Source organism: Egretta garzetta, unplaced genomic scaffold, assembly GCF_000687185.1.
Source record: "Egretta garzetta isolate BGI_Z169 unplaced genomic scaffold, ASM68718v1 scaffold151, whole genome shotgun sequence".
Classification (NCBI taxonomy): Eukaryota; Metazoa; Chordata; class Aves; order Pelecaniformes; family Ardeidae; genus Egretta; species Egretta garzetta.
Genome location: NW_009258615.1, coordinates 795,895 through 817,660, shown reverse-complemented (window position 1 = coordinate 817,660; position 21,766 = coordinate 795,895).

Genomic DNA, 21,766 nt, shown 5'->3' with positions numbered 1-21,766 from the left:
GCATTGAAAGACTCCTTAGTCAGAATGTAGCCCTGAATTGGGAGAAAACCACTGTCCTGGAAAGAAAGCAAGGGGTAAGCCTTCTGGGAAATGAAGCTGTGCTACTTTTAATGTTGGCTACATAAACAAACCCATCTAAATCTGAGTAAGTGACACTGCCTTGCAAGCAGGGTTTCTCAGAGGGAAACCATTTGTTATTCATGAAAAACAATAGCTCAATGATCATGGCTAAATATTGTGGCCACCGAATTAAGCTTTCTTCATGTCTGAATTTAAGTGTGGATGGAGATGTATTTTCCCTTTTTTTCCTTTTTAAAGAAAATAAGTGTGTTTTGTAGTAGGGATGATCTTTTTCTTCTGTGCTGGAATAAACCCTAGCACAATGGGGATGTGGAATCGTGACAAAGGCTACTGTAATACTCTGCATTAATTTTTCTGGAGGAAGAGTGTAAAAATAAATCAGTAAAAATCCATTTATGAAAAAGTGACACTGCCTTGCAAGCAGGGTTTCTCAGAGGGAAACCATTTGTTATTCATGAAAAACAATGGCTCAATGATCATGGCTAAATATTGTGGCCACCGAATTAAGCTTTCTTCATGTCTGAATTTAAGTGTGGATGGAGATGTATTTTCCCTTTTTTTCCTTTTTAAAGAAAATAAGTGTGTTTTGTAGTAGGGATGATCTTTTTCTTCTGTGCTGGAATAAACCCTAGCACAATGGGGATGTGGAATCGTGACAAAGGCTACTTACTGTAATACTCTGCATTAATTTTTCTGGAGGAAGAGTGTAAAAATAAATCAGTAAAAATCCCATTTATGAAAAAAACCATTTCAGTTTGTGTGTAAGAAAGGCAAAATTTAAATAATTCATAATAAAGAAGTCTACATAGAATTAACAGAGAAAGATGAGATTCCTCTGTCTAGTGGAAAGGAAAACACCGTTTCAAAGAGAGGGAGAGAAACCCTTTGCTGCAACTGGCATTCTTACTGGGAATGCATATACTCCATTTTACGGCTTCAGACAGAGGAACAGCTTTGGATAAACCTGGAATGTCTTAATCAATTTTAGTGAATTTTCTCAGTTAAAGAATAATACAGAAAAGAGCTTTTGACCCTACATCATCTAGCTGTCCTCCTTGGTCTGAGTTTGATTCTGTGGTCAAAAAAAGAAAATTTCAGAAACTACTTTAGAAGGAAAGAATAAAGAGGTTTTCTCAGGCTTTGAGAAGTTTGGAAACCTCTGAGTTAAACAACAGGATATTTATTGGTCAGTCTTCCAACATCTTCCCAAAACACAAGACTGTCCACCTCCACTGAAGTGCTGTTATGGAGGTAATGTTTATTTCTTCCCAGATACAAGTTTTTGTTGGTCTTTTGACTTGGTCCTGCATTTTCCTTGTCTTAGTTTGTCGGTGAAGCTGCAGCACATATATACCAGGATGTGAGGTTAAAGGCATCAAGCACATGGGGCAGGTTGCAGTCTCATCCCTTGGAGCATGTGTTCTGCGTGTAGAGGCACACATGCAGTTAAGTTTTAATGAAGGCAATAAAAGGATACACTCTGATCTCAGCTAGAGTAAATATTTTTCACGCTACTGAAACATCTGCTGATTGCAGAATATGCTATCATAACCACACTCTTCCCAAAATAGTTTTAAGAGGTTGCACAATGCTACCATCTGCTTCTTTTTCCCAATACACTTTTTTCATCCCACTGATGGAAATGTAGACATTAGCAAGTTAATAGGAAACATAAGAAATCCAGAATTCAGCAGTCTGCCTTGCATACCTGCCTAGCTCCTAACGAAGTTGCGATGACAGATTAAATGTGTATATGGCAACAAAGAATAGCAGTCATTGCTTCTTTGATCATTATTCTAACTAACTGTTGTATATTGTACCTGAAATTAGCTAAATTCTGGGCCTGAATTTGCTTCTATAGAGGTAACTTCAATGTATGGATAGTGCATTGTAGATCCAGTTTGCCCCTACAGCTAGCGTAATTTATTCATGAGTGGCTTGGTTATGCATGTTTAAGTAGTTTATTACAATATGGAATTAACCTTTATCCTGTACTTCTGTTGAAGCTGAGAAAACCCTTGTTTTGGTGTGCTAGATTTATCAGTAAAGGACGTGGTTGCTCTGAAACTGGGTTTTCTGGTTCAGTGCTTTGACAGTAAACATGGAAGCAAGAAGCAAATCTTCCCCAGCTCAAACACACATGGCATGTTATTGATACAGAACAGAAATGTATCTCCAAGTAGACACGACAGAAACCAAGGCTGTAGCCAGCATTCATGGGAACTGAGACATGATGTAATCTCAGACAAGGTCATCAGTGTAAAAATGCGCTCTCTATTTATTTTTAAGATCTTTCTATAGCTGCTGATTGTAGAAAGAAGCTGCTTCTCAGAATGCTACACATCTGAATGAGGTTTCTGCTATGCTCTTTGAGACCTGCTGTTTTTCTCGAGTCCCTGTTTAAGCCTCTGTTCAGGAAAATATTTTATACCCCCAAAAAATGTTCCTGAAAGAACCAAGTTTTTTGACTTCCTCAGTTTTTAACTGTTGGATCTACAGGGCACAGAGGATCTGTCTTCTAATACACTTTATGCAATCCTAGTGTACTTAGTCATTCATACTAGTGTATATCCATAAAAATTAGCTAATAATCTACTTACCTAATATGTTAAAGATTCATTTGCGTTAACATAGTAGCTAACGTATCTCTGCACACAACATTTCAAGTGTTTGTTCCAGTCTTTCCAAAGAATTTTGTTTGCACTTTACTGTCAATGAAAGTGAGTGAGACGTGGTTGACAACACAGGCCAGTATGAGCAACTGAGATACTTCAGGCGGTGCCAACTTTTTCCTTTCTTTATTTCTTTATTTTGCAGAGAGCTACAGAGCCTTCTACTTAGGTTTTAGATGATACCTTTTTGTGTCACTGAAAAATAGTTTGAAGAACTGTTTCTGAGGAAAAGCAGTAAAAGTTTTTCTCAGGGCTTGCCCCTTGCAGCTTTGATATGTTTAGTCTCTTAAGTCCTCAGAGAATGACGTAAGAGGAAGACAGCAAAGAAAATACCTCTTTTCTTCCAATCTGTCTTCTTGAGAAACAAATGGGTCTATCACAGACTACCAGTGGGGATGGGCAGTTGGGAGAAAGAAGTGAGAGTGGGTGGAGGAGTTCCTTGAGTGAGCAAATCTGAAATTGTAAGGAAGCAAGATGTTCTCTTGTGCTCAGGGAGAGTTTGGAAGAGAAGGAAGGAGGGTTTGAATGCAGCCTCGGTGATCACTCCCTGTTTCTTGAGCCTGAGGTGGAGCCAGTGTGAGGTAACTCCATAAATGGGATCACACCTGAGTGTTGGGTCTTAAGGTGGAAGATGTCAGTGGGCTGGTCTCTGATGGAAACAGGGATACGAAGGATTTTTCCTTTGAGAGCATGTTTAACAGCAGATGCATAGCACACAGTTTGAGGAAGGTCCTATGTGAGAACCTTGAATGTGAGAAAGAAATATGTATGGCTAGTCCATTAAGACTCTCTTCTGTGGCAGTTCAAGTTAGGAAGGAGAAAACTCAAAGTGACTGGCAGCCAGGGAGGAGAAAGGGGTTAAGAGGTGAGAGGAAAGCAGGGTCTTCAGGGAGTAACTGATTTCCTTGCATTCATTCTGTTTGTGTTTTTCCATCAGTGGGGAATGGCCATAAGTCCACCTGCAGTTTTGGTCGACTCTGCATGACTTTTTCAGTCTGCATACCACAGAGGTGAATGTTTCTGATTTTCAGAAACAGAATGGAGGGAAATTCCACGTAGCCCACATGGTATCTGAAAGTGTACATGGTGGGAAATGGGACAAAGTCTTCTGGATCCAGTTCACTTAAAAATGTCTTATATATGCATTGGCGGAGAGTGCTTACCTTCTCCATTGGGGGGATATCTGAGAGACTGAGGGTCATAAAGGTGAACACCAAAGGCTTTCTTAAAAATTAAATTTTTACCCCTTTACAGCTTGCTTTATGACACATGCAAAACTCTCATATATTTGGAGACATTCTACCTTAATCCCTAAATCTAAACCATAAATTAAACTATCCAAGAAATAGTGATGTTTAAACACTGTGTCCTGCTAGGCTATCTGTCTCCACATTGAAAACAGTCTTCTATATTTTTCATTGTTACCATCAATTTTTAGGCCTCCATTTCTTTATTTACTTAACCTCTAAAACACAACTGTGGAAGTCAGATCTTTTTATCTGTAATATATGGGCCAAGTTATTTCATCTACTATTTTCCATATGACCCTAGTTCTTCCTATCATGTAGGCAAGATTTTTAAAAGATAGAGTAAAAGTATATTAACAGTAAGAGTACAGAATTGCAGATGGCGTACATTTTGAATGGGAAGTTAAATCTTTTCAGATTCCTTATATCTGGCTGTTGCAGAACAGAATGAAATCTGAAGTGGAATTATAGTGAAAATGATTCACTGTCTGCTTACCTTTGGAGTTCTTATTATTTCCTCCTAATACTGCCTGTGGTTGAAACCAGGGTACCAGATCGTATAGTTCTTGCATTTGGCCCAAGCTGAACTCTCCATTTTCCCATGTTTGCATCCTGACTCTCCATGGACTTATCTTTTTACTAATCCTGGCAGATCCCGTTAGGATCTTTCTTGTTTATTTAATGAACTCCCTCAGAAACACAGCTCAAAGTTGATTTTACCAGTGACTGTTAATTCCAGGAATAACCTGCAAATGTAGCTTGAGTTTTGTAAAAGAAAGTAGAATAACAAAACCTCTCTGAACTGGGTGTCTCAAATGCATTTGGTACAAAGTGCCTTTGAGGTAGCTTATCAGACAGGACCATTTATTCGAAGCTGTACACTACCCAAAGGAGTCTATGAGGCTCCACAGTCAATTTTAAAGGAAATGGGCTAGGGCTATCAATATGCCGCTGTTATCATTCTCTTTCTCTCTGTACTTCTTTATTCTCTTTCCCCCAGAGAGTCTTCTGCATGAGAATTAACATTAGCGAGGTATAGTAACAGAATTAATGTCACTCCCATTGTACATTCTTTATCTCATCAATACCTTAATTTTGTAAAGTTTTATGTATGTTATAAAAACAAAGTATAAAATAATTCTTCATGTGGAAAACAAACACAGGTGAGGTAAGGAAATATAAGGTCTTAAACTAACCACAGGCATTTAAGCTAATTTCTTGAAATAAAAAAAAAATGGCTCACAGAATTAATGTCACTCCCATTGTACATTCTTTATCTCATCAATACCTTAATTTTGTAAAGTTTTATGTATGTTATAAAAACAAAGTATAAAATAATTCTTCATGTGGAAAACAAACACAGGTGAGGTAAGGAAATATAAGGTCTTAAACTAACCACAGGCATTTAAGATAATTTCTTGAAATAAAAAAAAAATGGCTTAGATTCTGGACTATTTATATTCCTGAGGCAACTTATTTTCTTACTGTGAATGGAAGAGAATAATTGATAACCTTAATTTGCCCTTCAAAAAAAGCAGTTAGCTATAACTGGGTGCTAAACCAACATTATTTTTTGTTCTAATACGTGCCCGAGACCTAAAAATTAGATATATAAAAAAATACCATTGATTCAAGAATATCTTCCTGATTAAAGTCTCATCCCAAGCACAATGAACATCACGTGGGGCTATGGTCTTAACAAAGGTGGAAAGCTTCTCAGAGCACCCGTCCAGATCTGAGGACACTCCTAAAGGTAGAGAAGGTACATGAACGAGGGACTGTTCTCAACCTGAGTGCTGGTCCACCAGAACATGCCACTTCAGAAGACTGTCAGGGAGTTATCAAAGGAAACACTGGGGAGAAATGCTCCAGTAAATCACAAAGGCAGTTAGTATGCAAATGTAGGTGGGAACAGAGTTGAGGACACTGAAGTTGAGTACAAAATATTCATAAAATAGTCCTGAACTCCTGAAAATTTTCTGTTTATTTTCGGACCTTGAAAATAATTTTGTCTGAATGACAAATGCCATCCATTGAGACTAATTTATGTAAAATTAATGGTTATTTTTGAAAGTATACTTGAATGTTTTAATCAGATATAAATGTGTCATTCCCACACAATTCCCTCCCCACAATTATGGTATCATGACTGAATTACTATAACTCTTAGCACAGACAAATATTTATATTGTCAAGACTTCTAAGACTTTTCTGTTCATCAGTAGGTAGCAGTTGTCGGTTAGGTCTACAGTAGGTTTTATTGTGCTGTTTAACTGCCCATTCCATGGTGGTCTATGCTTTTCAATGACAAATGACTCCATATAATTTGGGTGCTATATCATTAAGACAAGGAGGGGCATTTATGTTTTCCTCTATTTAATGTAACTGTGAGTGTGCTTTCACTTTGGGGGAATTATGTGCTTATTATGACAAATAGTGCATTTTCAAGTATTTAAATATCTTTTTTGGAAAGTGTCCCTCCTCTATGTATATATTGAAGGTATTGCTGTGACACAGCATGAAAACTTATGGCATAGTTATCTAAAAAAACTTATCCGCTCCCTATAACATGTTTAGATTGCTTTTTTAGACTCTATAAAATTTTAGCTAGCACTAAACATAGAACTTCATTCATCATCACGCAAGCAAAGGCTGCCAAAGGAAGCCTACTCTTCCTGAGCTAAAAGTGGCAACACTCCAGTATTGGCAGAAATCAAATGAATCATTTCCTGCTTTTAGTTTTAGATAAATAATCAAAAAAGATTGTCTAGATTCCGATCCAAAAGTAATTTTTCATAGCAAGGAATAAGACTACAGCTACAAAGACTTTAAGTGGGGAATGTTCTCCTGCTAATTACTTGACTGGAAAGGCCCTAAGGAACCTATAGTCAGATCAAAATACCAAAATCCAATTTAAAATAAAATGTTAAATAATCATATTGGCTTTTGAGTAGAGTAACTTGAAGTGCACTGAAACAGAGGAGTTTGAGGATTTAATTTGCTCTTGATGCACTGAATGAACATAGTCCAACAGGCTTCTGGTGGATCTGCCTTCTTTCTGGGGGAGAGACCAGGCAGAGCAGGGGTAGCAGCTGCTGTTGCTGAGAGTGGATGGTGGTGATTGAGGTGAGGTACATGTTGAGGAATTATCTGTGAACTCTCTCTTGTTCTTTTCAGTTCTTTCCTCTCATGAAAAAGGTCTGGAGTGCTGACAGGGTGATGCCAGGCTACATTTGGGTATGCGTGGTAAGGGGAGACCTAATTAAAGGGGTTCGAGGAGAGAAGGATGGGTTGACAAAACCCTGGAACCACAAATGGAGACTGAGAAATGAACAGAGGGAAATGGGCAGGCCAGGGCATGAGATCAGAAGTCAAAGGAAGAGAATAGTATGCCAGTGGCCAGAGAAGAGCTGAGAAGGTTTGAGTTGAAGGAGCTACTACAACTGTGCTGGGAACAAAGGCAAGTGGAAGAGTGAGGAAGGGCATGGTCAGTGACATAAAGGATGAGACTTGAGGTAGGGAGAGGACAGGACCCACTGACGATCAGAATCCCTCACAAAGGCTCAAAACTCACAGATCAAGCATGCATCTTACCCATTTGTCATAGCTGCCTGACCTAAAGGATGACAACCTCTTAATAAGAGTTGTTTAATTAACTGAAAGGTCAGAAATCTCTACACTGAGTGCATATGAGATCCAGCCATCACCAGATCTGTTTCTTCAGCTCTATGAGTGTTTCTCACAGCTCTGTGAGTTAGGCCCTAGCTGTCCTATGGGAAGCATTACAAATGTCAGATGGTTCCTTTGTATGATAACTTCCCACTCTTACAACAAAACTCCACAGTATTTTTTTAATGACAGGTATAATGGAGTCCAGTTTTACAACTGACCCAATGTGAGCTCTAGTGGAGCTTGGGTGTGCACACAACAGTAAAGCCGGTTTGAAACATGCCATTTATGATGATGAAGTCCTACAGTCCATGTTGCTCCTATCAACAGGGACAGAAAAATCACTGTGCAGCTGGGATTCTCAAACACTTACACAGCTTTGAGAATAAGTTTGCTCACATCTGGGCACTCTCCCACTCCCTTACAGGAATGTCGTAGGATTGGAAACATGTGCTTTCTCAGACATAGGAAGGGAGCAAATTCAGTTATCCTGACTCTCAAGATCAGATCTGAATCATGAAACATTTCTCTGTAGTGACTGCTTCAGCAGAAGAACAGTAATTTATGTATGTAATATAAAAATTATATACTGCAGATTTGTGGCTAAATCTAGTCAAGAATTTCAGTTTAGGATTTTGATCGTAGGACAGAAATCTGTAAAATTGTCTTTTCTGGGTTTATGACCCAAAACCCCAGCATTCTTGCACAAATCACAAGATTACAAGTCTGAAGGGAATGTTCTTCTGAGATTTTGTTTGGATCTGAAGGAGGCATTTTTCACTCAATCTAGAATCCAAATCACAAGGGTATTCTTGGCATAAGGCTCGCAGTTAAAACCACTCAGAAATATGCAAGAATATTGACTTGATAATGTGGTTTTGGATCATTTCAAAGAGTAAAAGGTGTGATTGGCTGTCATTTCTGGGATACAGAGTGCTATTAACTCTTTTCATATCACCAGGAAACAGAAGCATAGTACGATTTCTTATAATTCATATAATATCAGCATACATTTTGAAATCAGTGTCGATTCATGAGCGCCAAGATGTTCAGACAGCACAACTAACAACTGATAACATTGCCAAATCGGGTGATTTTTATGGCTAGTCTTGTGACATCTAGTATTCTTAATGCCTGAGCTTCTAAAATCAAGTATTACATAAAAATGCCATTTCATTCAAAGAAAATAAAACAATGCATTAATTATTGGTTGAGTGTCTGCTTTCATGGTTGCAGACTGAGGCTTAAAAATGTGACCATACTGAGGACTAAAAATAACATAACAAAAGACGCTTTCTTCTTAAATCTGAAGTGCAAGCCAGTCTCATAACTTTTGGTGCCTGACTCATGATTTTTGAGTGCTTGGGATTGGCAGTATTGTACTAATGTGTTTTGTATCAAAATTCAACTTCAGAAAAACATAACTTTTACTGACTAGAAATTTGTAGGTCAAGATGCTACAAAGAATGGAAGGAGGGGAAAAAAATGAAAGTTCCATCTCAAACCAAGACCCTTTAATACCATTTTTTACTAAGGAACTACAATCTGAAGGAGCCCCTGGCTTTCTAATCTCATGTCATGGGGCAAAGCTTGCCTGACGGGCTGATTATGGCTACGCAGAGCGGTTGCTGTGTCCCCTCCACACTGTGGCACCTCAGCCGGCTCCACGGGGAAGCGCCAGCTCAGAACGCCCTGAAGCTACCTTCCCTCTGTGCCCAGCCCAGGGCTGTGGGTGAATACCGCATTTCTGCCCACAGTAATGAAACCCAGTGTCTTCCAAAATAAATATTGTTTCTTGGTTACTAATATAAATAAATGTATTGCACATTACATTTTTGGAGAAGAATGTGCAAGACCAACATTTCTGAAGTCAAATGGAGAGGTCCTCCCTCTGTTCCTCTCCAGTCCTCATACAGGTAAACTTCCACTTGAGTCACTGGGAATTTACATGATTAAAAAGTACAGAGGCACCCAAAAGTACATAGTGGTTTTTTTTTTTTTTTCCTTAAAATAATTATGAGATTTGGATACAAATTTTATTTGAGAAGGTGGAACAACTCTGCTATTTCTTTTTTTCTAATGTTATTTTTTGAAATAGTTGTAAATCCTGTAGTTTGTAGCTCTCTGAAGGGAAAAATGAATCATTTGTTCACTAAATGGAAAATTAAAGAAGACAAATATCACAGTTAAGAGCATGATTTATTACAGTTCACATCCTACTGTATGTCCACAAGTTCTTTTAATGCTTTTCATAGGAAACAAAACCTGGATTCATTTGTTTCACAGTGAATTTAAAAATACTTTTATTTTGAGAAGTTCTACCTTTCCTCTCATTTAATTTAAATTTGCCTTAATTATATTCATTATAGTTGCAATAGATGACAGTGCTGGGAAGAAAGAGACAAGGAGAGAAGAACAAATAACTCCTTATATCACCAGTCTTTAAAAGACAAATAATTGGTTTTATGTATGGAATAAAACTAAATTGTCTTCTTATTTTCAAAGCTAAACCTGTGGTTTGTGAAGAATTAGTGATAGATCAACCTTAACACTTAGTTGTTTGGATTGTGTTAAATGAATCTCCTGAAGACATAAAATTGCGGTCATGCTGTGTTTTAAGTAGTTCATGCCTCTCATGAGTGTATAATACAGTAAGCAATTTAATAATAGTAAGTTTTCCCATCATGGTTGTTTAAGATCATGTTGCAAATCCCTTTCTCTACTTGGTAGAAACCAATGTGGTTCCATTGTTGTTGATTTTTGTTTGCTTTTTAATTAAGTTATTTCTTCTCTGTTTTTCCACAAGGTGTTGATTTGGGATGTGGTATTCTGAAGCCAGAAAGCCGAATTCTCAGCTGGTGTCACACCCCTGGTTTCAAAGCTTGTGTGTATGTGGGGGAGAGAAGGAGTTTAAAAAATGGTTTAGGCTAAACTTTCTCCTTCCTCCCTTGAGAAGGAGATTGCCTACTGGGAAAAAACTCTGGTCAGTGCTATCCCCTGAACTGTTCCTGAGCACTGTCTGGGAGACGCTGACACCATACCAGGGATAGTCTATCAGAATGGATGGTAGTATGCTAGGACTGAGCCTGTGCTGTCATCAATGTTTTTATCAGCAGAGATGTAACCAGAGAAAGCAGTTTGGACCTGCTACTTTCAAACACTAACTCTCTCCTAAGAGTATCTAAAATATCTCAGTTTTTTGTAGATGACTCTGCAGGGAGTCACACGTGGGATTAGGACTGTAATGGCTCAGATGGGTAGAGTCAAGTGGTAGACCTCTTCTACTGTTCAGACATAAGTATTTCTTTCACGTGTTTAGGAGATCTGGAAAAAAATGTTGCTGTTATTTCCCACTTTTCCTGTATTTCTTTTAATAGCAGTTTATTTAAGGTATAGCCCAAGAAGTGAGTGCTGGATGGTGATTTGAGCCCACCTCCTAGAGGTGCCTATTTGCCATTCATGACAGAGAGAACTTGGTCATGTAACTTGAAGTAGTCCAGATAATTGTCCTGTGAAGGAAAGTCTAATATCTAGCTGATTGACTGTCTAAATTTGGTGTCCAAAGTAAGAAGCATTAATTCTAATGTTGGTCTGACTTTATTAAGGACAGAGACTGCCTACAGTTAGTGTTGTGACATTTGTTTTGGTGTTTCTGCCCATGGCTCAGATTATGTTCCTTAGGGCATTTCCAGTGTATGATGTTGCTTTTATTTCTACACAATTGCTTCCCTAAAGAATTTTCAGAATACTAAAATAAGACACTGCTTATTGACCACATGGCTAGTTTGAACTGCAGCTTTGGCAGTTCTCAGAAATTGTGCTTTAAATGAAGAGTGATATACACTTCCTATGGTTGGTTACAAATGAAAACATGCCCTATCATAAAGTATATCATGGAAAATCTGGAAATTGAGGGCTTCTGATCTGTAATTGGTAAGCTGGAACTATTCTGATGTTCCCCTTCACGTATGTCAGGTCTTGTTATGAACTCAACATCCCATATGAGGATTATCTGCAGCAACATAAAATTAAATTATGGACAAGTCTTGGCTTCCTAGGTTTCTTATTTTCTCAGTGCATGTTTTAAAACCTGCACTTTTTGTTAGAAAATTAGTGACTAATTTTCTGGCATTAGAAGCTCAAAGGAGATTCATCAGAAAGCAAAAATGAATGAAAACAAACTGTGAGTTGGGAGCTGTGTCACACAGGGAAAAACTAAAGAAAAACATGATCCAGACAAACCAGAAAAAGTGGGCTCATCCACATGAGCAAAACACAGATCATATATACAAGCTCCCATATATACTATTTCTTTGTAATGTGGAAATGAACATGTGGTCAATGGAATAGCATAATTCTGCTACAATGCAAAGGCTGTCAGATATGGAAAAAAAGGTAGTCTTAATGAATTTTTTTTTTAAAACTATTTTTATGTGACTGGATGACAGCCTACCAGAGACAGAAACGATCATACAAAGGAATTAGAAGATTGTCTGCTATGAGAACATGGCCTCTTTCTGTTTAAAGCTGTACCTGGTACCAGAGGACAAAGCATGACACAGACAAAATCCACAGTTCCTGCCTACTAATCCATGCAAGGTGGAGCAACCATACACTTTGTGAGCCATTTTAACGTTTAGATAGAAAATAGGTATAACAAAGCCCTGAGTCAAATTAAAGCTATTTAATTTGAGTTATAAACCTGAAAACATTGGGTGAAATTTGTGGAAAAAAGATCAAAGACCAAGTAGCTGGTGGATGTAGTGGTCAGACAGGAATCTGAGGAACACATAATACAGTATTGCTAACCTGAAAGCATTCACAAATCATCAGTCAAGTCTGGAATGCCATGAGTTTGGGGAATTTTTTCATATAATAAATATAGGACTTGTTTTGTCTTTTAAAGGCTCAAAATCAGGGCATTTTTGAGTCACTTTTTTTTTTTTTTTTTAACCAAGTTGTGAGCCATAATATTATGCTTGGAAAGAATGAAAACTAAAAGTCGTACTTTGCTCAGGAAAAAAAGAACTTTGAGAAAACACTTGTTGGGTGACTTGCAATAAAGGTCATAAAATTTGGCAATGTAGAGATAGATTAATCTGGAAAGTACTGTAGTTGAGGAAAACTGCTGGCAGTCAGTATGTGAGAATTTGAAAATAAGGCTGTTTCATTTTTATAAAAATAGCAGTAATCATGCATAGGGCTGAAACTAAAAGCTGCAATAAGCTTAGACTTCTGGTATTTGACTCATTCACGAATTATTCTGGTTTTATGAAAAATATACTTGGTATTAATAAATATTTGTTTATTTACTTATAAATTTTCAAGGAACCAGCTGAACTTTTTGTTTTCTCTATGCTTATATCCTGTATGATTTGTTTTATGCTATATTTTCCTGTCCTGTTTAGGAACAGAAATAGTGGCAAGAAGTGTGCTTTTGGTATAACACTTTTAGAGGTGAAGAAAAAGTGGTGAACACTTTTTTATCATGAGTTGTAGAGTAGCAAAAAGGTATATGAAGTAGAATTTAAATCATACAGTCAGTGATGGACTACTATTATTTTATTAGGTCTAATTTTGTAAGGTCAAAAAGCTTTTATTGGCCAGCATGTTTGACTGTTGAAATTAGTAGTGATCTAGATGGGCAATGAACATAGACTGTATTATACCACTTTGAGATCTGAATCAGGAATTATTTCATCTGCTTTGTGTTGGAGTCAAAAACTGCTTCAGACTCTTACCACTAGTAGTTGATATCTGAAAGTTTTTCATTTTGGTTAGAATTAAAAAATGCTGAGTTTAGATTCCAGTTGAGAGTTGTTGGTTTGTTTTTTTTTTTCATTAAGCTTTTTTAGCAGTCTAAGAGGAGGAATCCTAGCTGCAGAGACTTTTTGTCACTTCATTTCTGAATGCTAGAGATGTTTGCTAAACAATTATTTTATTAATCTGTTTTTTAAAAGGAAAAAAAAAAACAACCCACCTCCTCTTCTCAGCTGGGGAATTAAATGTCAAGTTTTCTCCTGAAGGGCACATTTTATGAAGTAGTTATAAACCCTGAAATTAAGTTTGTAATGGAAAATATGACAAACTCAACTATGGCAATGCAAAAATACATTCTTAACACTTAACACATAAGGGGCCATATTATGAAATGTATTTGCAACAGATTGCATGTTTATTACAATTTAAACACTTAAAAATGGAAAAAACCAGCACATACTCCAACTGTTTCTTAAATATTTGTTTAATATACCCAGAACACATTGAAAATTTTAGGACTGAAGAGTACATGGTAAGTGTTTAAATAACATCAAATGCAATAAAACGTTTCATTTGAAATGTTAAGCAGGTGATAAAAATGTCATGTAGAATTACTATTTGTTGTGTTTTAAAATAATATAATTAGGAGAAAATGCATAGGGAAAACTTAATCACTAAAGCAAAAGCTGTGTAAATTAGGTGTATTTGCATTTGTTCAGGTATTCAGAATTTTACAGCAGATCAGAACCTTTATCAATGGCTGAGCTCGACTGCTGAGGCACATAGTGGTGGGACTGGACACTTCCATCCTCAGGGGCATTGGGATGTGTGAACAGTGCAGTAGCTCAAGGCACATGCTCCTGTCCCCTTACCAGCCAAGCCAACGGATCCTGGAAAAGTGGTAATAAAGGAAGTTTTTTTGCCCCCCTCCACCTTTCCCCTCCCTGGAGGGGACAGAAGAGGTGAAATGAAAGCAATGCAAATCTCCCACAAGAGAAGGTGGCAAAGAGAGGAAAAGAAGAAAATATCTGGCACCTTTAAGCCTTCCTCACTAAAAATAAAAAAGAAAAAAAAGTGAAATGGAAGGAGACATAACTCATGGGAGGTGATGCTTTGGGTGACTAATACAGTCTGTCCACTTGTTAGACAAATGTTGGAAAATAAGCATGCTCTACATGCTGCCTTGTAGCTATTTGTTTAAGTTGGGAAGGGACAAGTATGCTCAAGGGGAATTTTAGATCCTTAATATCACTTAATGATTTTTATATAGATGATATTTGTAGGACAACAAGGATAATTTTAGAAGCTAAAATAAAGCCATTAGTATCATTATTGATTCAATATTCCTTCTATTACCAGAAGTTCTGTAGTTTGCTGTCTGCTGAATTACACTGTTTTTCTCCTTTAGTTGCCTACGTTAAATCATCCTTTCCATTTCAGGAGGAGCAAGAGAATCTCTTGCTCTTGCTTCTTGTCCTACCAGCATCCTCCTGAATACTCACTCCTGTTTTCTATCGGAATACTTATTTAGCTACCTTGTCTGCCTTTGCTGGCACCAAAGAGTTACTGTGCAAGGAGAAAGGTCTTTTCTGTTTGGTAAATAATAGCCCTAGTTATTATGCATAAGATGTTTTCATTGCCCTGCCGTTTCTTCTTTCTCCCCAAGGTCGGTTTCATTTTCAGTGGATACACTTAGACAAGTCTTGGACTTGATTCAGTTAAAATTACTGTATGTTTGGCCTCTGTACCATGGAAGCATAAGCAAAGCAGCTAAACACTGTGGAAAGTTGTTGTTCTCTGTTTTCCCTGGCCATGCATAAAGTTCTGCAGTGCAGAAGCTCAAACATTTTGCTTTGAATTGAGTCCCCAGGAATGATACGCTTTGTGGTCATATGCTAAATTGTAGACAGAATATAAACTAGCCATTTCTTCTCAATGCTCTTCACAGTAGCTGTTCTTTTTCTTTATGGTGGGATTCAGTCTTAGGTTCAGACTCTGTGTCTAGACCTGGGAATAAGCCCAACTTGCCTGTATGGGGAAGGGATGCTGACAACTCTGATAGCTGGTGAAAAAAGTTGAGCCTCTGTCTTCCCCTATTCACAGGTATTGTAGAAAATTAGAATCAGCTTCAAGAATAACTCTTTAAAATAGCCAGGGAATGTCTGCTCTGCCTTGCATTGCTTCAGGAGCTGCATTCCCCTCTTGCCTTTTGGCTGGTAGCCAAACAGCAAACCAAACTGGGCTGGGAGGTGTCTTGACAGTGAGTCAGTGGTGTGCTACAGCTCTAACTTTCTAGTCCTCTCAATAATTTGTGAGTTGTAAAAAAGAGGATACAGCAAGAGAGGTTAACGACTTGCTGACGAACACATGCTGGGACTAATTAACTAATGCCCTGCATATTTTAAAATTACTCAGGCTTGTGGAACAAGGGTCTATTTTGGTGTCACAGCAGTATGGCATCGTTCTGTATAGCTGTGAAAGACTCTGCTGGCTGCAAGGTGTTGGAGATCCGGACCCTGCTAGGAACAGTCTGGAGCAGAGATGGAATTGCAGGAATTTCAGCATCAGTATCAGGTGTCTGTTAGTCAAGACCTCTTCATGTTCAAGGTTATCTCCCACTTACTCTGCTCCTTTTGTTGGTGAAAAGCAAATCAGTGAAGTCCATATATGGAAACGGAGGTTCACTTTGGTAATTCATAGTTTTCTTTCTTCAAAACCCCATGACTTATCATGAAACATTTCACTTGTGACAAAAATTAACGAACTCATTAAGTTTTTCTTGCTGTTGTTAAAATGACTGATGAGCTCAGTTATTTCATAACCAACAGCTCTGCTGGTTAATGAAAAAAAAAACTTGTGCAGCATTAAAATTTTCATTAACCTAATTTAGTTTGCATTTGGACTCAATTTTGGTTTACGCTACCAAAAATACAGGTACTTGAGTAGTATATGCTTTGATACTATACGGAAAAGAAGTATCAACTTAGCTGTAGATAGCTAGTGAAGACTGTTAGAGTACCTTTAAATGAATGGTTTTGGCTATATAATGGAATGATTTACTATTTAATACTTGCATACTATTATATAGGCTGTACATTTAATATTCTCCTAGAGGAGTGTTGGTGGTTTAACTACACTTAAAGCTATTTTAGAAAAAATGTCTTCATATTAATTGGACTCTCTAAATGTCTTGGTTTCATTTTTTCGCCCTATATTTCAGACTTTTTCTTGATTGCAGAAGCTTTATAGAGGCTGACCTATGAGTCTGTGAAACAAGTAATATCAACAAAGTGGCAACCAGGCTGTAGCCATGCTGGTGCCGTTCAGCAGAACATAGGAAGCAGAGTGGATATTTCATTTCCTTGATATTGTAAGGAAATTTCTGGTATTCATAATAAATACGGCAGAGGATTACAATGTCTCTACTTTTCTCATAAACAATATTGGGACTATTAGTAAATGTAAATAAGAATATTGAAATTGATGTAAGAAAAATAACAAATAAATGTAAAACAAAGTAGAATACATTTATTTAGCATTTGTTCATTTAATTTTAACTCCTTATGAATTATGTTTGCAAAACGTGCTGGACAGGTTCTGTAGGATCTGGTTTTATTTTCACAGCACTGGGTGAGATATCACTAATTGCTATGAGGTGGAGAGAAGTAAAGAATATAAATAGAAAAGAGGGTTTTAGAAAAAAACATTTTTTTTGAGAGAGCTTGTACACTTACATTTCCTGCTTTTCTGATGGTCTAGAGATATTTCTAACCTGGAGATCAGAAGGCCTGACTTCTGTTATAAACTTGCTGCAGGGCTCTGAATAAATGCAGTGTTCGGAGCAGTCCAGGTGATAGGGTGATTGAAAACACATTCATGACAGTAGAGTTTCCATCGTCTGTAGCAGTGAGAAAGATTGATAAGCACACGGTACAATGGATGCACAATCTTCTCTATCTGGACCTGTTCAAGGTAACTCAGAATCTTTGTTTCCAAAGTAAGGGTGTAATAGCCCATGTTGTTTACTAGAGGTGCTCAACAAAGATGGTTTATGAATTAATGTCTATTCTCATAAAATCTTGCACAATTTGAGAGTCAGGCTTAGACTGCCTAAAGTAAAATGAACTAATTGTGGTCAAAGTCATCTGACTGCTTAGAAAAAATAGCAGCTCCATCAAAAAGTTGCTGTTCAGCCTAACAGAGCAATTAGGCTGACTACTCTATTCTATGGGTAGGGAAAAACCTCTTGTAGAGAAACGCTCTGTACAATTCTATTAACAGGCCAGATTACTATGGTTATAATTACTCAGGTTTAACTTTTGTAGGAAAAGAGCTCAATTCCACACTTTTAATCATACTGGGTGGGCAAAAATGAAATATTTGTCAGCTGTGCACTTTCCTTAAAACTAAGCGGAGGGACAGTTTCAGGCAGCCTTGTTGCAAGTTGTCTTGACATCCGGTTTTCTTATTTGCTAGTTGTTTTGAAGTTCTTACAAGCTTTAAGTACACACAGGCATATATATTAAGGATCCAACCTATTAGAAATTTAGGTATGACAGGATTATAAACGTGATTTGATACCTTATAAAGCCCAAGATACCTGACCGGTGCATAGGCTCTGTTGCTTGATGTAGTCAGGTGATAACATGTACACTCATACTGCCTACTTCAGCAAGTGTCAAAAGTTCATGCTAAGTACTACATAAATTATCACCTAATTAAGTGCTGTTATGGTTTGGATTGGGAGGGAAGTGTAAACTTGATTCTCCTTAGAGAGCTATATGCAGAAATATGATGTAGAATTAATTTTAAGAATAAAGGTCAAAGATCAAAGTCTGAACGAACTTAGTGGAAGAAGGAACTGGAAGAGAATCTTGACTTCCTTAATTAAATCCTTTTCTGCTCATGAAAATACTAAGAGGTTAATTTGGTTTTATGGGTGCTTCCCCATTATACTGTAGAGATGTCAGGAGCACTGTTCTGTTACTGGCACAGTTTATATCTTATAGGCTTTCTGAACTTCCCATTGCTACTCTTACATCAGTAGTTACTGGATCATAATTTAGGAATGCCAAAAAAACCATTCACCTGGAGGTTGGACTTTAGCATTAAAAGATAATGCTATCATGGAATGGTCTTATCTGAAGACATTAAACATGTATATATTTGTCTATCAATTTACTATATTCATATAAACCATCCAAATATGTTATTTGTGTGTTAGACCTGAAGATACATGTAATTTTGCTGGGCAAGTGATGATATTGTCCTGGCTGGCTAAGAATTTTAAAATATAGTATCTAATACCTGCATCAGTTCAAGGAAATATTTAAAATCAATAATAATCTTCAGACGTCTGGGCACTGGGGAAAGACCCTAAAATAATTTCAGCTGTAATTTATTTGGATAAAGCACAAAAATAATCTGTTTCTCTCCCCCATTTGTTCCAACAGTTTATGTGACTATATTAGAACATCCATAAACATTAAAAAAGGTCTGTTCTTGTGATAGTATCACCATTTCCTTCAGCTTTTGAGATGTACCTTTTGAAGAGGCCTAATTCAACACCAGTTTGTGGTTCATGTGGAGATCTATACAAAGACCCTCATGATGCTTTAGACTATAGTGTCCTTTAGGACAGCATCTGTATAGGTTTAACGTACCTAGGAAAATGTGGATTCAGTGGTGAGTGACATTTTTTGCCACTGCTAGATCATAAATGAATTAAAATCTGATAATGTTCATGATCCCTGGAAGAGAGGGAAACAGTCAAAGATATGGAACTAAACTGAGAAATCTGAAGTCAGGATAACTTTTATGAAGCACTTTGAGAGGGATCAAACTATGTATTTTCAAGCAATGAAGAGATTCTTCCAAAGCAGTCTGTGGTACTACCACCAAAAACAACAAGGAAGTCAACATTAGCAGTATGACAGTTACAACATTGATTCAGAAAAGTGTATCCTAGTTTATTTTTTCCTCCAACTAGACAGCTACCAGCTGAAAGCAGCTGAACACCCAGGGACATCTGTGTTAAAACAACACTTGCGAGTGGAAAGAAACACGAAGTGGAGCAAGGGGAAAAAACAGTCAAACACAAAGAAGCGAGGTAGCCAAACAGGCAGCTTCTTATCCCAAAATGCCTCTGACATTTCTTCTTCTTTGCACTTCAGGAAGATAGAGAGGGGGGAAATGTCAGCAGTGTGATAGTTTTTTGTGGTAAGTAGTTTTCCACATCACAAAGACCACCGCTACCACAGCTGGCACCGCAGGTAGTTTTCGCAAAGACACCGAAGGCTGCACCACTGTAGAGACCAAATTACTTCCTCTTCTCCTCCCCAGATGAAGTCTGAAGCATGTTGGCATATCTGTGTTGGAAAATTTGTATTGACGTTACCAATACCAAGAAGAGATTTCCCTTGCTACAGTGTGCCTGACCTAGTTACACATTCACACTGTTGACTGAAGGAGAGAGGAGTTGTTTGCAGAGTTCTTGAAGATCTTCAGTGGCACCAAACCACCTTAGCAATGGTATAAGTAGTAATATTTTCACTGCCTTCTATGGAGTTCTGTTCTTTATGTCTGTTTGTTTTGAATGATGTGCTTTTATGTATGACTTTCTTACTAAAAAGTAACCAAAGACAAAAATTGTATGTATATATCTACATGTACAAGGGGATGTGCTTAACCAGTATTGCTGAGCTGGAGATGCTGCTCAAGAACTAAGGCCAGACCAAATGGTTCTTAAACCATTTTATATTGGTCTTTGTTGTCAATGTATGGATGTTACAGAAAAGTGGAATACTCAGTTTTTACTTGGCCCCTGAACTCTATATTTGTCCTCTGTTATAGTGCTGTAGTACCTCTATGCTGCAAAAGTGTGTATTCTGCTAATTTTGATATACATTATACCATAGAAGTCAAAAAAGGAGGTGACACCTATTAAAAAGAGAAATATTTAATGTCACATTAATGCAAACATCTCAGCACTTCTCACACTGCTGTGCTAGCAGTATGCCCTACAGTGATCCCAGCCTTCAGACAGGAGGCTGCTTCATACAACATATAGAGACTACCTGAATTGCCCATTTCTGTGGCCTCTTTTTCATGACATGCTTCTTGTGCAAGTGTGGGTGAGGCAATGAGGAGAGGGCTTACCTGCCAGCTTTTTCCGGTTTCTGAAACACTTGAAGTACTGAAGCCTAATCAAGGCTTGTAAAATGAGCAGTGTTGCAGAAATGCAAAGCATTATCTAATTATTAACAGGGTATCAGAGGTGTTCCCCAAAGGTACATAACGATGTCCAGATCTCACCTTGTTCTTCAACCTGGCAGGAGCAGAATGGCAATCAGATGCAGTCCTCAGGGGATGTTTTCTAGGGCTTATTTCCTGCAACTGCTGACAAGCCCTGGTTCCTTCTTATGGCCTGAGGACCTGCCTTTGTTCATTGCAATGTTCAGGTAACCCTGACAGAGTGTCCAGCAGTCACTCAACAACTTTGTCATGGTTATTTGGTCAGCCTGCTCTGCTGTGTTGGTTCTATGAATGGTTAATGCCTGCTGGTAGAACAAAAGCTGCTTTAAACTGTTACCAGGTGGGTGATGATCTCTGAGCTGTCCCCAAAACCAGGAAAATCATTGGTGGCTCTGCAGCATCTGTTTCTCCCCTTCTATATCACAGGGAGACTTAGTATAAAATTCATTCAATAAAATCTGGAATTCACTTACTTCAATGAATGAACAGTTAGGTGCCATCAGTTTTCTGTAGAGCATGGTCTAATCCTGGCTCTGCCATTTATTACCATTGTCACTGTGAGCCAGACATACTGCTTGGTGCCTCAGTATTCTCACCTATGCAGTTAAGACAACAAGGAATTATTCTGAAGCTTGCACTTGCACAGGTTTTGAATGGTTTTTTGGCCAGGGAACAATAAAAAGGCACAACAAGCATGCCCTCTGGGTCTCTTACTTTCTGTATGCACAAGCCAGCCAATTGCATCAGTTGGAAGTTTTGTGAAAAGGCAGGCTGGATGATGCAGCAAATATGATGACATGAAAGAAACTCCACGGTCTGCTCTTCTGAGGTACACACCTCTGGCCTGAATTTGGTTTACCAATCTTTCAGTTCCTCATCTGAAAGCTTAGGATCAGTCAGTGTTCTAGAAATCCTACTGGACTCACAGCCAACGTGTCTGCAATGCTTCTTTCAGCAAACACAAACCAAGTTTAAGGGCCTGGAAAACAGTGCAGCATTTCGCTGGCCCAAAAGCAAAAATAAACCATGCACAGTATGTCACATTAGCTCTTAACTGTCTCCAGGAAGCGAAATGTTTGACAG